The sequence below is a fragment of the Melospiza melodia genome, chromosome 10 (assembly GCF_035770615.1).
Source record: "Melospiza melodia melodia isolate bMelMel2 chromosome 10, bMelMel2.pri, whole genome shotgun sequence".
Classification (NCBI taxonomy): Eukaryota; Metazoa; Chordata; class Aves; order Passeriformes; family Passerellidae; genus Melospiza; species Melospiza melodia.
Genome location: NC_086203.1, coordinates 31,373,395 through 31,387,242, shown reverse-complemented (window position 1 = coordinate 31,387,242; position 13,848 = coordinate 31,373,395). Strand labels below are relative to the sequence as shown.

Here is a 13,848-nt window from a genome sequence, read left to right as displayed (position 1 = left end):
GACAAAAAGAGCTTAAGCATCCAGGAAGCATTTATCGACTCTTATCGGTATTATCAGGGAGTGTGAAGCAACAGGATAAAACTACAGGAAGAAATAAAATGTGTAGACCTCATTTACAGAACGTTCTGCAGACAAGTCAGAGGTTAAAACCAAACAAGAGAGTTCCTGGAACATCAAAAAGTCAAAGGAATGTTTGAATAATGTGTAAGTTAATGAATATGCATGTAACCTCAGCAATGTAACAGTATATAGTGAACATGTTTTTAAGCTACCTCTGTGCTCTTTGGCTGTGTGCTAAAAGCATCCCAGTGCTGGATTATTTTGTCCTTTTATCCTTTAATAAACTTTTAAAAATTTTAAAGAATGAACTCTGTTTATCACATCAGTGAAGCTTAAGCTGATCTGCATCCAGGTGTTTTGGGACCTGCTGGGGCAGGCCATCGAGGTTAGTGTGGGGCTACTGCAGTGGAGGCCAAGTATTTCAACACAATAGCATAATCAGCAACGTTAATTAATTTTGTGTTCTTCATGCAAGCCTCAGCCTTAAGAACTCTACCAGCCTCTAATAATACGCATAGTGTTACTAGTATTAATATTTAGGTAAGGATTGTTAGTGTTAACACTGGTACTAAGTATGTTAGCTGGTATTTACTGTGAAGCTCTGCTCTCCCACAGTATGACAAGGTCCTGAAGCTGTCCTCAGGTGCAGAGTTAGGTGAGCACTGCTGTCCTTACCACGATCCCCCGATGGAGCCATGCTCCAGAGACGGGCAGCAATGAATCTGCAGATGCCTTCCCAAGGTGACAGAGCTTGCCCTCCTTCCCATCTGCAGTCAGGGGATGCGAAGGCAACCATTGCTGTCCTCGGCTTCATCATCTCCAGTGCAGCCAAGCACAGTATAGACAATGAGTCTCTGTCAAGTGAGCTGCAGCAGCTGGGACTGCCCAAAGGCAGGGGAAGCCCTCAGGGTGGCACCATCAGCCAGACCTGCTGGGATGTTGCTTAGTTCCCAGCCCTGCCTTCTTCACACCCAGATGGAGGGCAGGCTGCCTGCTGTGCTGTCCTCCATCACCTCCCTTCTGTACCATCAGTCCCTGGGGGCTCCTCAGGTGCTTTGGTGAGGTTTGGCAGCTGCAGGTCTGGTGTGAGCAGAGGGATTCTTCTCTTGTCTCCCCTCATAAGCAAAGCATGCCAGCCAGCTGTGCTGTTTTACATGTCACTGACCCACAAAATTGCAGGAGACTGAGGACTCGTAACAGGTGCAAGACAGGTTCAAAAGGAACTTGGGACAAAACCTCTGCCTTTGTCAGTCCAAAGGGACAGCAGAGCTCACATCTGCTCACAATAATCCTCTGGAGAGCAGAGCAATGTTTGTATGGAAAGATGACTGGGGGTAAAATCAGTGGAAACCGAGTTACATTTGTATCCTAACAGGAGCTATAATGGGACAGAAATTTTAGGGTAAAATACAGGTGCTGTTCCCAGGATGGAGCTGGGTTGGCATGCTCCACAACGATTCCCCATACAACCATAAGGACCTGCTAAGGGGGGTGGAGTGGAATGGGGCACCACAACCAGGCTCTGCCAAAATCTTTGCAGGGGCAGCAACTCCATGTGTACTTTGAAGCTTATTAACTGCATAACAAGGGCTATTTGGCATATGTAGGAACACTTTCCAACCTAGCATCTGAAGACCAATTTAGAGGAGGCGCCTCTAAGTCGAAAGCCAGCCAGACCTTATGTTCTTAGCACCATTCATTTAGAAGAAATCCTGTTACATTTGCAAATTTAAGAGGTGACACCCCCATTCAGACCATGGCTCCTGGGTGCCAACAATAGCTCTTTTCAACAGCAAGGAAATCTGCATGCCCTAGTGTCTCAAGGTCACTTCACCTGAGAGTCCAGAGACCCTAATCCAGCCAGAGTCCTAGCTCCCAGAAAACTTCTGCTATAAGAAATCCTTCAAAGTGTGCAATTCTAGGAGTGGAAATCCTACAGGAAACACGAGGCTTCAGGCTCCAAATGGGATCTCTTTTCCACACAGTGGAAAACTCAGCAAGCCCTTCTGGCAAGACCAGTTCACAGGAGGCCTAGCTGGGTATGATAACAAGTAGACAGAGAGACATGGGAAATGGGGAATCTAGGTCCAAAGGAATGAGGAAGAGTTGATGGTATAGTTTAACCAGTAGATCGCTTGGCTTACAGAATTTCATGAAACATTAAGTACAAAAAAAGTCAAACAAGTATCAGACCTGCCTATTTTCTCACCATTGCATAAGAAAATCCTAAAAGCAGTATAAAGTCACTGCCTAAAACTGATCATAGGATGTAACAAAAAAACAATTTAGGTCATTTGCTAAACTCCAGCAGCCAAGCTGGCCCTACCAAATGTGTATGTTTATATATACAGCAAACAAAACCAAAACCCAAGTAATACCTATCAGAACTCTATTAAAGAAACCTATTGTAATTAATCCTACCTCAAATACAAACCAACCCATCCAGAAAGTTAGCTTCACTCCAAAAACAATTTACACAGAGTTAATAATACCAAGAAATAAAACAACACACCATATACCACCAATGAATATAATAGTGAAGAAAAAAACCCCACATTTTTTTCTTTTTTTTAATTTAAACTAACTTCCTTTATTAGCTAGAACAAAAGATTATGCCAGGACTGTAACAACAACTTCTTCTCCTTCTGAAATGTCCCTTCTCATTCCCAAATTCCTTACAACTTCTGAGTTTAAATCCAAGCAAAATTTGTGCACTTGTGCGTTCGATGCTCCCGTCAGATTCTCTGTTTCCCTCCACATCTTCTTACAATTTCAGTCTTCACGCTGTCCTGCCGTCATGAGTTTGACAGAAGAATTGGCACATGTTAACAGAGGATTTCCCTCCCTCCCTCCCTCTGGTTTCCTTAGCACACATCAGTCAATCCCAAACCTGCAATGATGCACACTCACCCCAAGGCTCACAGCAAGCATGCAGCAGCTCAGGCTTACTTGGCTCCAGGGCTCTGTGCCTCAGATAGCTGAGGAAACTTCTGATGAGCCTCTGTTCCAATAAATTGGAATGCAAACTCAGCTCCATCTCAGGGTCTTGGCGGGAGGCAGGAGAACATCTGGCTGAGCCACAAAAAATCCTTTCTTGGGCGGCTGCACTCTGCTGGAAAGGGGAAGCACATGCTAGTGAACAGCCGCTCAGAAACAATTCTTTTCTAATGTTACCTGCTCTACTTGACGGCTCACTAACACAAGTCTAATTTTATCATTGCAGGGAGAATTCTGTGGGAAAATGTCTGATGAGCAGCATCAAAGGCCTTGCTCCCTGCCACACAGCCTGCAACACCCTTGGGAGAGCAGAACAGTAAAATCACCAAACTCTCCTTTCCATGGGGAAGGGTAGAAGATTACTGTGGGAGGCATATAATGCTCCTATAAATGCACAGCCATTTGCTTTCAGAAGCCCAGAGTTAAGGATCTTCTCTAGGAAGCCAGACATGACATGATATTTCTAAGATTTTCTTCCTTATTGAAGGAAATGTATGTATATACACACTCTTATAAACGTATGTATGTTTTTGGGTTTTTTTTTCTTCTGAAGTTCCCAAGCTCCCAACTTTCTTCTGAAGTTCTGAAGAATGATTTCCCATCTTGAGTAATTTAGAAGAAATGGCCCCTGTGACTCTGGACAGAAGGGCTACCTGCATTTTTGATCATGACAGCTTTTGGGTTTACCCTGGAAGCAGGAGCAGCCAGAGCTGAGGCTCTGCAGAGGCTGACCCCGGCCAGCCCCTTCCTCACTTATCTGTGTGACAATGACTTCCAGGCAGAAGGATGCAAAGCAGGTTTTTGTCTTTTCTCTTGAATGCCAATAGGTAAAATATTTAGGCTTTGAAATAACTAATTACCCTCTCTTTGAACTATCCCAAGGACACTTTTAAAGAAAAGACAGAAGACTGCTGGTACATCCATATGGGATCAGGAGCAAAGCAGCAAGGATCCGAGGCCAGCGGCGTGGCCGGGCAGTGTCACGTCCCTGCCACCCTGTGACAAGGCACACAGCTGCAGAGCCCCAGAGCCTGCAGGCCCTGCAGCTGCCACACGGATGGACCTGGTTCCCTCCCCGGGTGCCCAGAGGGAAACCTGAGGGCAGGCGTCCACCCCGAGGGTGCACCCAGAGCCCCGGGCAGGGATGGAGTCGCTGGCTGCTCTCTGGGGACGAGACCCTCCCTGCAGGTGACACTGCCTTGTCCTCTCCCTCCCTGGGGGACAGGGACCTCCAGGGTCTATGACCAGCCTCCTTCTGTCAGCATCCAGGTGCTGTGTTAGAGCCAGAGGGGTCAAGGCTTTCCAGAACCATAGGACCCTTTAGGCTGGAAAAGCCTTCTAAGGTCATCGAGCCCAGCTGCTGCCCCAGCACTGCCAAGCCCCCACCCAAATCAGGTCCCTAAACACCACATCTTGCCATGCTTTAAATGTCTCCAGCAATGGGGACTGCCCTGGGCAGCCCGCTCCTACGCCTGACCACCCTTTCAGTGAACAAACTGGTCCTCAAAGCCAATCTAAGCCTTCCCTGCTGCAACTTGAGGCCATTTCCTTTTGTCACGTCACTTCTTACCGGAGAGATCTCGGCACTTAAACCTTACCTGCCCCTTCCCTAGGAGGTCTCTGGCTTGCCTGGATGAGAGGAGAAACACTCCCACCACAGGAACGGCAGCTCAGCAGGTCCCACACCGAGGCAGGGGAGCAGCTGTCCTCACCAGAGCTCCCGTGTCAGCTCTCAGAGATCGGCTCTGCTCAGTGCTTCAGAATTGGCTGTTTGGAGGAAGGGGAAAAAACAGGTTAGCCAAGATTTTTATCCAGACTTATCTGATGTCTTTGCCTGCTTTGCCTCTTCCTGACTTCCTCCTGCTAAGAAAACAGCTGCCTTTGGACTTCTAGGGGGAACTGTCACGTAATGCTCAAAAAGAAACTACAGAAATGTGTCTCATTTTTAAAGACTCAGCAGAGAAGACAGATAACTGCAGCTTCTCCATCCCCACTGCCTGCAGAGCTGCCAGGCACCAGGCCAGCTCTGCTGCTGCTTCAAGTTGTTCCCAACTCTGCTGCAAGAACTGAAGGCTGCTTTGGCGTGCCATTGCTCCGCTTCTCCCAAAAAAGATCTTTCAGTGCTGTTACCCCTCCACCCGAAGGGCCTTTCTGTCTCACACACTCGGTGACACGAGGCTGCACGAAGCTGCAGCAGCCTCTGCTCCGGGTGGGAAGGGCTTTCTTCCTCCTCTGGCACCTGGCTGGCACAGGTTGCTCACAGATGCTGGGGCTGCCCCATCCCTGGAAGTGTTTGAGGCCCATTGGTGCTCTGGGATCAGGCTCACAGCAACCTGGTCCATGGAACCATGTCCCTGCCCACGGCAGCAGGCTTGGAATCAGGTGATCTTCAGAGCCCCTTCCAACCTGAATTATTCCATGATTCTATGAACTCAAAAAACTCGGGGAAGAAATCTGTAAAGGTCACTAAATACATAAAAGCATATCCCCATCAGCATAATTTTGAATGAAAAGTATATCTACAAACAGGGAGAAATATTCTATGTATTTGCTGCTGCTACCTTTCAGGCGTAATTTTAGCTATCGCTTCACGTTTTTAAATATTCTCTTTTGAAATAATAAGCAGTGTTCAAATTTTAGCATTTTTACACTATTGCAGAAGCAAAAATCGCTGACAGTCAGGCCGTGTCATTCTTTATGGAGCAGAGCCATCGTGACAGAATTTTTACAGGACATCACTCCACAGAGAGCACCAAATTCCATATCAGTTGGCAGCTCTGTTCCTCCACATCAGAAAGCTAAACTAGGACAAGACAGCCTCGGGCTTCATGAAGGGCAAGGCAATAAGAGACGCGCCTTAATAATATCATTACAATTTCCACAGATCTGTCAACTGATCTGTGACAGCACAGCACCCTGGCCGAGAGGAAGGTGAGCCTGCCCAGGACAGGGGTGGAACTAGGTCGTTTTCAGGATCTCTTCCACCCCAAACCATTCTGTGGTGTGATGAAACAGGAGAGTTGTAAGGGAGAAGAAGGATGAATTCCTTTGGAAGGATAATTGTTTGCCTCTCTAGTAGCAGGTTTTGCTGGCAGGATTGTTTTGCTCTTGCACTGACTGACCTTGGCTGAAGGTGCTTCACCCTGCAGAGAGCGCTAACAGCCTGCTGCACACGCTGTTCTTGGGCAGACTGCACGGAGCTCGAGGGCAAAGAGCCCCCAGCAGTTCCGTGACAGGAGCAGATGCTCCTCCCCACGTTTGGAAATATCCATTAGGGATTTTTCCAGGGGACGGCAACAGCAGACCGGTGTGTACTGCAAGGGCAGACTCTGCAGGCTGCCTGAAACCTGGCTGGGCTCCAATCAAAGCACCTCTTCAGTCTGCTTCTCCCGCTCCTGGTATTGAGCCTAGCTGGCACCCCAGCGCACGGTTACTGGAATACAGAATAAATCAGTGCTGCAGTGAACTGCACTACAAGCTCTGCAGCTCTCGCTGTGTGTGCAGGGCTTAAAACACACCTGGTGCATTTGAAACAGATGAAAATTATGGCTCCCCCTGAATAAACATGATTTCTCTCCTAGATATCATAAATACTTATAAATAAATACTTATCATAAATACTTATACATAAATACTTATTTTGAAAAATAATACTTCAAGGGGTGATCAGAATGGGAGCACAGACAAACGCAAAGAATAAAAACTACAGCGTTTGATGCTTTATCAAATGGTGTGTCTGCCCTACCGTGTCGGGAAGCTGGACTGCTGGACCCAACTTTGCAGCACATTCTTGTCATTGCTTCTGAGCCACCTTCCGCAGCTGCTCTCGTGGCATTTGCCGTGCCGTTTGCAAATTACAATACGAGCGAACCTGGAAGACAAAGCACAAGATAAATTTACAGCTGGACAGTAAAATCTTTTTCTCCAAAATGCAATCAATGTACAGCTTTCCCCGTAAGCTGAAGTACAGGCCAAATTCATAGAATCATTTGGGTCAGAAAAGCCCTTCAGGCAGTGAAAACGAGCATTTAGGTGTGGTGTGAAGCTTGGGGAGCCCTGAAGAGGCCGTAAAAGTCAACTGATATTCTTTGGAAATTACAAATAAAAAAATGGGAGGAATGAATTTACAATGAATCCAGTGCAGAAACGCCACAAGGGACAGCTTGTAGGGGAGATGCCTGAAAGCCAAAGCTGTGCTTCAGTGGCATCTGAGGTGGCAATTTTGCAGAGTGCCTGTACACAAGTTTCTTTTCACTGTGAGCAGCGGCTCAGAAGACCTGGCTGTAAAAAACACAGGTTACTGTCCCCAAGCACATGCCAGTGGTCTGGAAAAGGGTGACACTGGTTGACATGACTGTTGTGTTTGCTAAAGGGGAGAGCTCCTCAGTCCTCCTCACTTCACTGATGCTCCCAGTTGTGGTGCAGGTGAATGGCACCACTGGGCTGTGCTTCACCTCCCTGGGTATATTCTGTGCAGGGAACTGCAATGCCATTGCAACTTTTCTGCTCTCGCATCATTCTTCCAGAAAAAAACAGTACCTTAAAGGGGAAAGTGCCCTGTCCCTGTCCCACTTCCTTTGTCACTTGTGGTAACCCGCAGCACATTCCCTGCACATGTTATCTGAATGTTAACTCTGTTCACAAGTGCTGTGAATAAACCCAAATCCAACTGAGAAAGTTCCTCTTTGCTCACATTTCAATACAAGGCTGGAACTATCACCTTGCAAAGAACTTTCCTCTACCAGTGCTAGATGCAAAACTAAAAAGCCAACCTAGGAATGCCTGCCACACTCCAGCACACAAAGCTGCTGCTGTTTCTGATGCTTTTAATGGCTTAGGCTGAGGGCTTTTCTGTTCTTCCTTTGCTCTGCTAATGGGAAGGACTTTGAGACCTCTTTGAACTAGCTACAGATACGGAAGATTGAGTAAACAAGTATTCTTCAGCCCATTTCTCTTAAGAGTTTGTCCTGACAGATATCTTCTCCCTCCTGAGGGTTAGATTATAGCTTGTTTTTCCCTTTTTTCCCCCTTTAGCCCCTGAAGCATTTCGCACCCTGCTGGGCAAATGCCCAGAAGTAATCAGACTGCCTGAACACGGGAAACGCAGACAAAAGAAAAGGCTGGAAGTTACTGTTCTTCTCCCAGCTGGCACTGCCAACTCCTGAGGGCTCAGCCACGACAGCCCACGTTTCTGAGAGTACCTGTACGCTCTGGGTGTGTGCAGCCCTTGGGTCCTGCGGCAGCCTGGAGCTGCAGGCTCGCATATCCACCCCGAGCTCCTGGAACCTCCAGGACAAAGCCACCTCTCCCTGCTGCTCCCGTGTTGCTCTGCCTGTGGAGCAGGGAGGGAAGGCACACAGGTTAGCACAGTGGCAGTGCACGAGCTGCCAGGCGTCACCCATCTGACCTGCACCAAAGAGAAAAATCTTAATTTTCAAAACTTCCCATCATGCCACACAAAACACTGAAGCCTTCCAAATCTGGAAGGGATAGCCTGGCATGATGCCCCCCCAGGTCATATCTTACATAAAGAGTTCTTTTTCTCCTGCACAAGGCTCTATATCCTACTTTGACAGATATACAAATATCTATAGAAACTACAGACATTCAATAAGCGATCTTAAATCATAACAGCCAGGCCTCTGTATGGCCGCGCTTAACTCCTGCTGAGCTCAGGCCATCTCCCCATTCCTCAGGCATCAGAAAGCACTGAAACTCCCGTGTTTTCCTGGGGGCTGCCTGCTTGCAGCTGCCCTCCTCTCACCAACGGGGCCACCTGCCAGGCTCCCCGGTGCACAGGGCACAGCAGCCTCCAAGGGGAGTATTCGTCTGTTTGAGAGGTGATTAAAAGCCTGGGGAAAAAAAAAGCTCAGCGATACTGTGGCTCTGAAGGTGCAAGAATCATTACCCTGGAGATGTGCAGGTCACCTGGTTCATGCTGGGCATGCTCTCTGCTCACTTCACCTGAGCGTTCAGCTGGAGAGATCCATTTCCACGCGCTGGGCTGGGTCCATCTCCTTCCCTGCTGTGAGAAGGTGTTCGGGGGGATGCCACTGCCTGCTCAGCAGAGGCTCCACACACTCTGCCAGCAGCAGGGGCAGCCTTTGAGGCCACACCAGCCTGGCGGAGAGTCACTGAGCCATTATGACAGCCACTGATGAATCCTCAACCTGAACCCCAAATTTCACCAGAGCAGTTCTTCCCCAATTTGCTGCTAACAGCTGTACACTGCAGCTCCTCTGCTGTTTCCCAGCTACAGATGCGTGCCAGCACAGGAATATCAGTGTATTTTTTTCCTCCACATCTGTCTGATAACGTTGGCTGTAACGCTGGCATTGTCACGACTATTAAGTCATCCATGCTAAAATGAAATAAACCCCCCACTTTGAAGCACTGAATTCTCTACCAAAGCAAGTGTCTTACTGCTGTCTGCTTGGCCATACTGGGCAGCTTATTTTCATTCGGACAAATGAAATGAGCTTTTCCAGTACAAAACCCCTCTCCAGCAGCACAGGACGTACCACGACCAAGAGAAGCGCCCCCGCCAATGCCCGTCACCGGCCCCCCAGAACCCGCCCGCCCGCGGCGCCGCTGAGCCCACAGCCCCTGGGCTCGGCACTGCGTACCTCACGGACAATCCCGCCGCTGCGGCCTCGGGGTGCCCAACAGCCGGTCCGGGGCACGGGCCGCGCGGCTCCTTTCTCCCGCCCTTGGTGCCGCCATCTCGGGACGCCCGAGCGCGTCCCGGCCGAGCCGCTGCCAAGGTCGCGATCGCGCCTGCGCCGCGGCAGAGACGCGTAATGGCCGCCGCCCCTCGGCTGCCTGTGCGGGGGGGCTGCGCTGCTGCGGCGCTCTGGGGCGGGCGGGGAAGGCGGGCAGAAGACCAGCTGCGATGCCCTCAAAAATCCTCTAAAATAAATGCCAAACACCTGCCTCTTACCCTACAAGAACCAAAGAAGCCCCCTTCCTTTAAAACCATCTTGAAATATATTTTATATTTCTATTTTTTATATTTACGTCCACATGCATATTTATACCGGACACTGATGTGTTAAGTAATTGATATAGTACATTACGTCTATTCCTATTATTGATATTTATTTATCTGTTGTGTTTTCATATATATCTTTATATATTGATTGCATATTTCTATACTTAGATTAATATTTCTATACCAGTTCCATTATTCCAAATAAAAACCCCATCAGTAAACAAATGAACATAAAAAAGCCCTTTCTTTTAGGCGACATTGAAATAGTATAATTTATACTTTGTATAATTATATTCAGATTAATATTTATTGTCTCTTTTGACGCAATAATGATAATATATAATATAAATAAAATTCCAGAAGTTTATTTAAATGCTTATTTAAATTCCTTGTCATATCTACTCCTACAACAAATTTTTTCCTCTATTTTTAAATTTTACATATCTAGATGTATTTATGACATATTACTATACTTAGATTACCACCTTTATATTGTTTGTATTTGTAATTTTTAAAGTCAAAACCCTGCCTATTGGCAAATAAAAAACCCGCTTTATTTAACTGTTTTTAAAAATATATATATATTTATAATTTTGATATGTATGTTTATCATTTGTTAAATATTATAACATATTGATGTACTGTATTTAGAAATACTTTATACATATTTCCTATATTATGTTATAATACTTTATATACAGTATTACTTGCATTATGTATTATATCAATTTTTATTTTTCCATATTTATGAATATTTTCTATTTCTAGATATGTCTGCATATATTTGTCATACATTTCTATATTTATTTTTTGATTGGGGTTTCTATTTCTAATATCTATTTTTACACATCTATAAACATATATAATATCCTGTATTAAAATTATATCTTATTGTAATATATAGTGATATATGTTACATGGATTTTTATTAACATATTCGATTTGATTTACATTTTAGGATTTTTATTCTCACTTCAATACATATATTTGTTTTGTTTAATTAGCGTTACACTTAAATTTTACATTTAAAATCCAATTCCTAAATAAAATGACAAACAGCATTGAATTCCCACCAATATCTTCCAAAAACATCAAGATACCTCCAACAGCCAAGCAACAGCCAGCGAAAAAAACACACAACGCTCTTTTCGATAACAATTCTCATCAGGTCAGAAAAATGGAACAAAAATAAAAGGAAACCCTATTGAAACACACACAGCAAATCACAGAAACTACTGAAAAAAATGAAACCAGCCTAATAAACTCCAAACAGTGCCACTGATCCTGAATGTTACTAAAAAAAATAAACAAAATTCTACCTCTACACTAACTCAAAGAATAAACAATTCTTTGTTTAAAAATAACTTTAAAAACCGAACTAATTAACGAAATGGGGAAAAAAAAATTTCAACCCCTAAAAACCAAGAAAACAACTACCCAAATAAATACTTAAAAAGACCCACCATGTAAATACCCATATTCCCAAAACTAAATCTGAAAAACAACAACCAAATACATCAAAGGACACACATACAAAAAAAAAAGCCCCAAAACCAAATAAACTTAAATTTACAACAAAAAAATTATTCCCAACTGAATAAACCCATAGTGCCTCAAGCTATCAAAATAAAAATACCACCTAGAAACAAACACAAAGACTAAAGACAAACGTAACCATAAACAATGTTCCCCAAATTACCCGTAACCATAAAACATACACTACAACCAAACAAACCAAATAAATAAAAGCTCTGGAAAACGATAAACTCACATGCAATTATCGAGATTAAAAACCCGCTGCTATGAACGACACAACGCTACCTCAAGCTCTCCAAAACAAACACTACACACTCACGCTAATAAAAGCCACCGCAACAGAATTAAAATGCGAACCGCTGCTTCACGCTACAACCCGTAAAAACCATTGCGCGCCCTTCTAAACATAATACCCCGGAAAAAAAATATATATCCGACTACAAAACTCAATCCGAAACGAACCTTTATCATCCCTACCGGCACCGAGAACCGTACCACTCAGGAAGAACACCATATCCCTTAGCGTACACCCGCTGCAAACCGAACACAGCGATGCAATCAACGCCTCCAAAGCGCCTCCGAACCACGGCACCGCCGAACTTTGAGCGGCCGAACCCCGCGCTCGCTGCCGGCACGGGACGGAGCGCGGCTCCCGGCAGGAAAGCGGCTCCTGCGGCGGCTGCTCCGGCACGCGGGGCCGGCGCCGCCCCGGGGAGTCCCGCCCGCTGCCCCTGCCCGGCGGGGCCGGCACCGGGCCCGGGGCTACCGGCGGCGCCCGAGCCCCGCGCCCGGAGCGGACGGAGCGGCCGGCACCGTCCGGGCCGGCGCAGCAGCGCCCGCGCCGCCTCTGCCGCCCTTGGCCGGCCCAGCCCAGCTCCGCTCGGCTCCGCACGGCTCGCACCGGCGCGGCTCCGCCCCTGCCGCTCTTGGCCGGCCCGGCCGCGCCGAATCCCCCATGCACCCCAGCAGCTGCCCGGGCCGTGCCAGCAGCGCTCCCGAGCGGGAACGTTCCGGGCCGGGCCGCGGGCACGAGGAGCGCCCTCCAATGCAGCGGCACAGCCCCATTGCAGCCCTGCAAAGGCTGCCGGAGCTGCGGCTTCCCGCAAGCCAACCCCGAAACTGACGCCGCAGGCGGGCTCACCTCACTTCAACAAGGGCAAAGAAATGCGTTCTCCCCTAAAATTTCACCCCCTACGACAGCAGAAAAGAAGGGGCGCTCCCCAAATGAAAGCCTTCGACTGATGGGAAAGGGGGCTTTCGACTTCCATTCAAACCCTTGAAAAGGAAGGACACCAGGGCTGCCCCCTCCATTTAAACCCGAGGGTGATGAAAATGGGGTGGCTGCCTTCAAATCAAACCCGTAACACCACAAGAATACTTTTCCCATTCCCCTTAGAATAGAACGCAGGGATTCCCTGTGACATCCGGGATACTTCTAACAGCCTGGAAAAGGCAGCTTTTCCTGCAATCAACACCCTTAAAACCACAAGTCAAGAGGGATCCCCTCAGGTCAAACGCAGACAATAAAAGAAGAGGAGCTGCTTCCTTCTCCTTAATCCCTTTTGTCCTCACAAGCTCCATTTTTGTTCCTGGGGAACCGGGGAGGGACTGGCAAGATGAAATTGCAAAGGGGAAGGACAAAAGTCCCCGCTCCAAACCCACACAGGCTCACCTGTTCGGCTGCTGCTCCCCGGCACAAAGATTCGTCCCTCGGCACCTCCTTTAAGCGATGCTCCACGTATCCAAACGCGGCTCCAGGTGTCCCCCCGACCCTGTGAGAAGCTCTCGCAGTCCGTCCATGAGACAGCGCCGGGAGCGCCCCATAAACCCCTCCACTCAGCAGCTCCATGCAAAAGGGAGCTGAGGCAAAGCCTCCCCCTAAAACAGCCTCGCCCCGGCAGGAGCCGGCCCGTCATCATCCTCACACTCACACCTGGGCTGCTCCGAGCCCCCATCATATATTTTTCATATTTATATTCGCATTTATATTTAGAATTTATATTACTGTATAATAAAAATTATATTATATATTGCATCTCTTCATGTTACTTACATAGATTTCTATTTCTATTTCGATTCATAGTTTGGTATTATATCTTTATATCTCTATATATTTATTATATATTTCTGTATGTCGATTTACATTTCTATAGTACTTATATTATTTAAAATAAAACCCCTGCCTCTAACGAAATAAAAAGCAAAGACACCCCTTTATTTAAAACACATTTAAAATTTTAAAAATAAATTTGTTTGTCGTAATT

At 46.7% G+C, this 13,848-nt stretch overlaps 1 long non-coding RNA gene across 14 annotated transcripts; it reads right to left on the bottom strand.

Annotated features, from left to right (window-relative positions):
* Nucleotides 1-316: 316 nt before the first annotated feature.
* Nucleotides 317-13,271, bottom strand: LOC134422718 (uncharacterized). 14 transcript variants are annotated; one of them, XR_010028877.1, is made up of 7 exons: nt 13,257-13,271; nt 8,966-9,082; nt 8,259-8,389; nt 6,803-6,928; nt 4,656-4,824; nt 3,010-3,172; nt 317-2,849 (listed from the first exon to the last, which is right to left on the bottom strand). It is a non-coding gene; the product is annotated as an uncharacterized LOC134422718 (long non-coding RNA). The 14 variants fall into 14 exon arrangements; XR_010028874.1 differs by lacking the exon at nt 13,257-13,271 and adding an exon at nt 12,047-12,239; XR_010028875.1 differs by lacking the exon at nt 13,257-13,271 and adding an exon at nt 12,047-12,239 and having other exon boundaries at nt 8,966-9,079.
* Nucleotides 13,272-13,848: the final 577 nt, after the last annotated feature.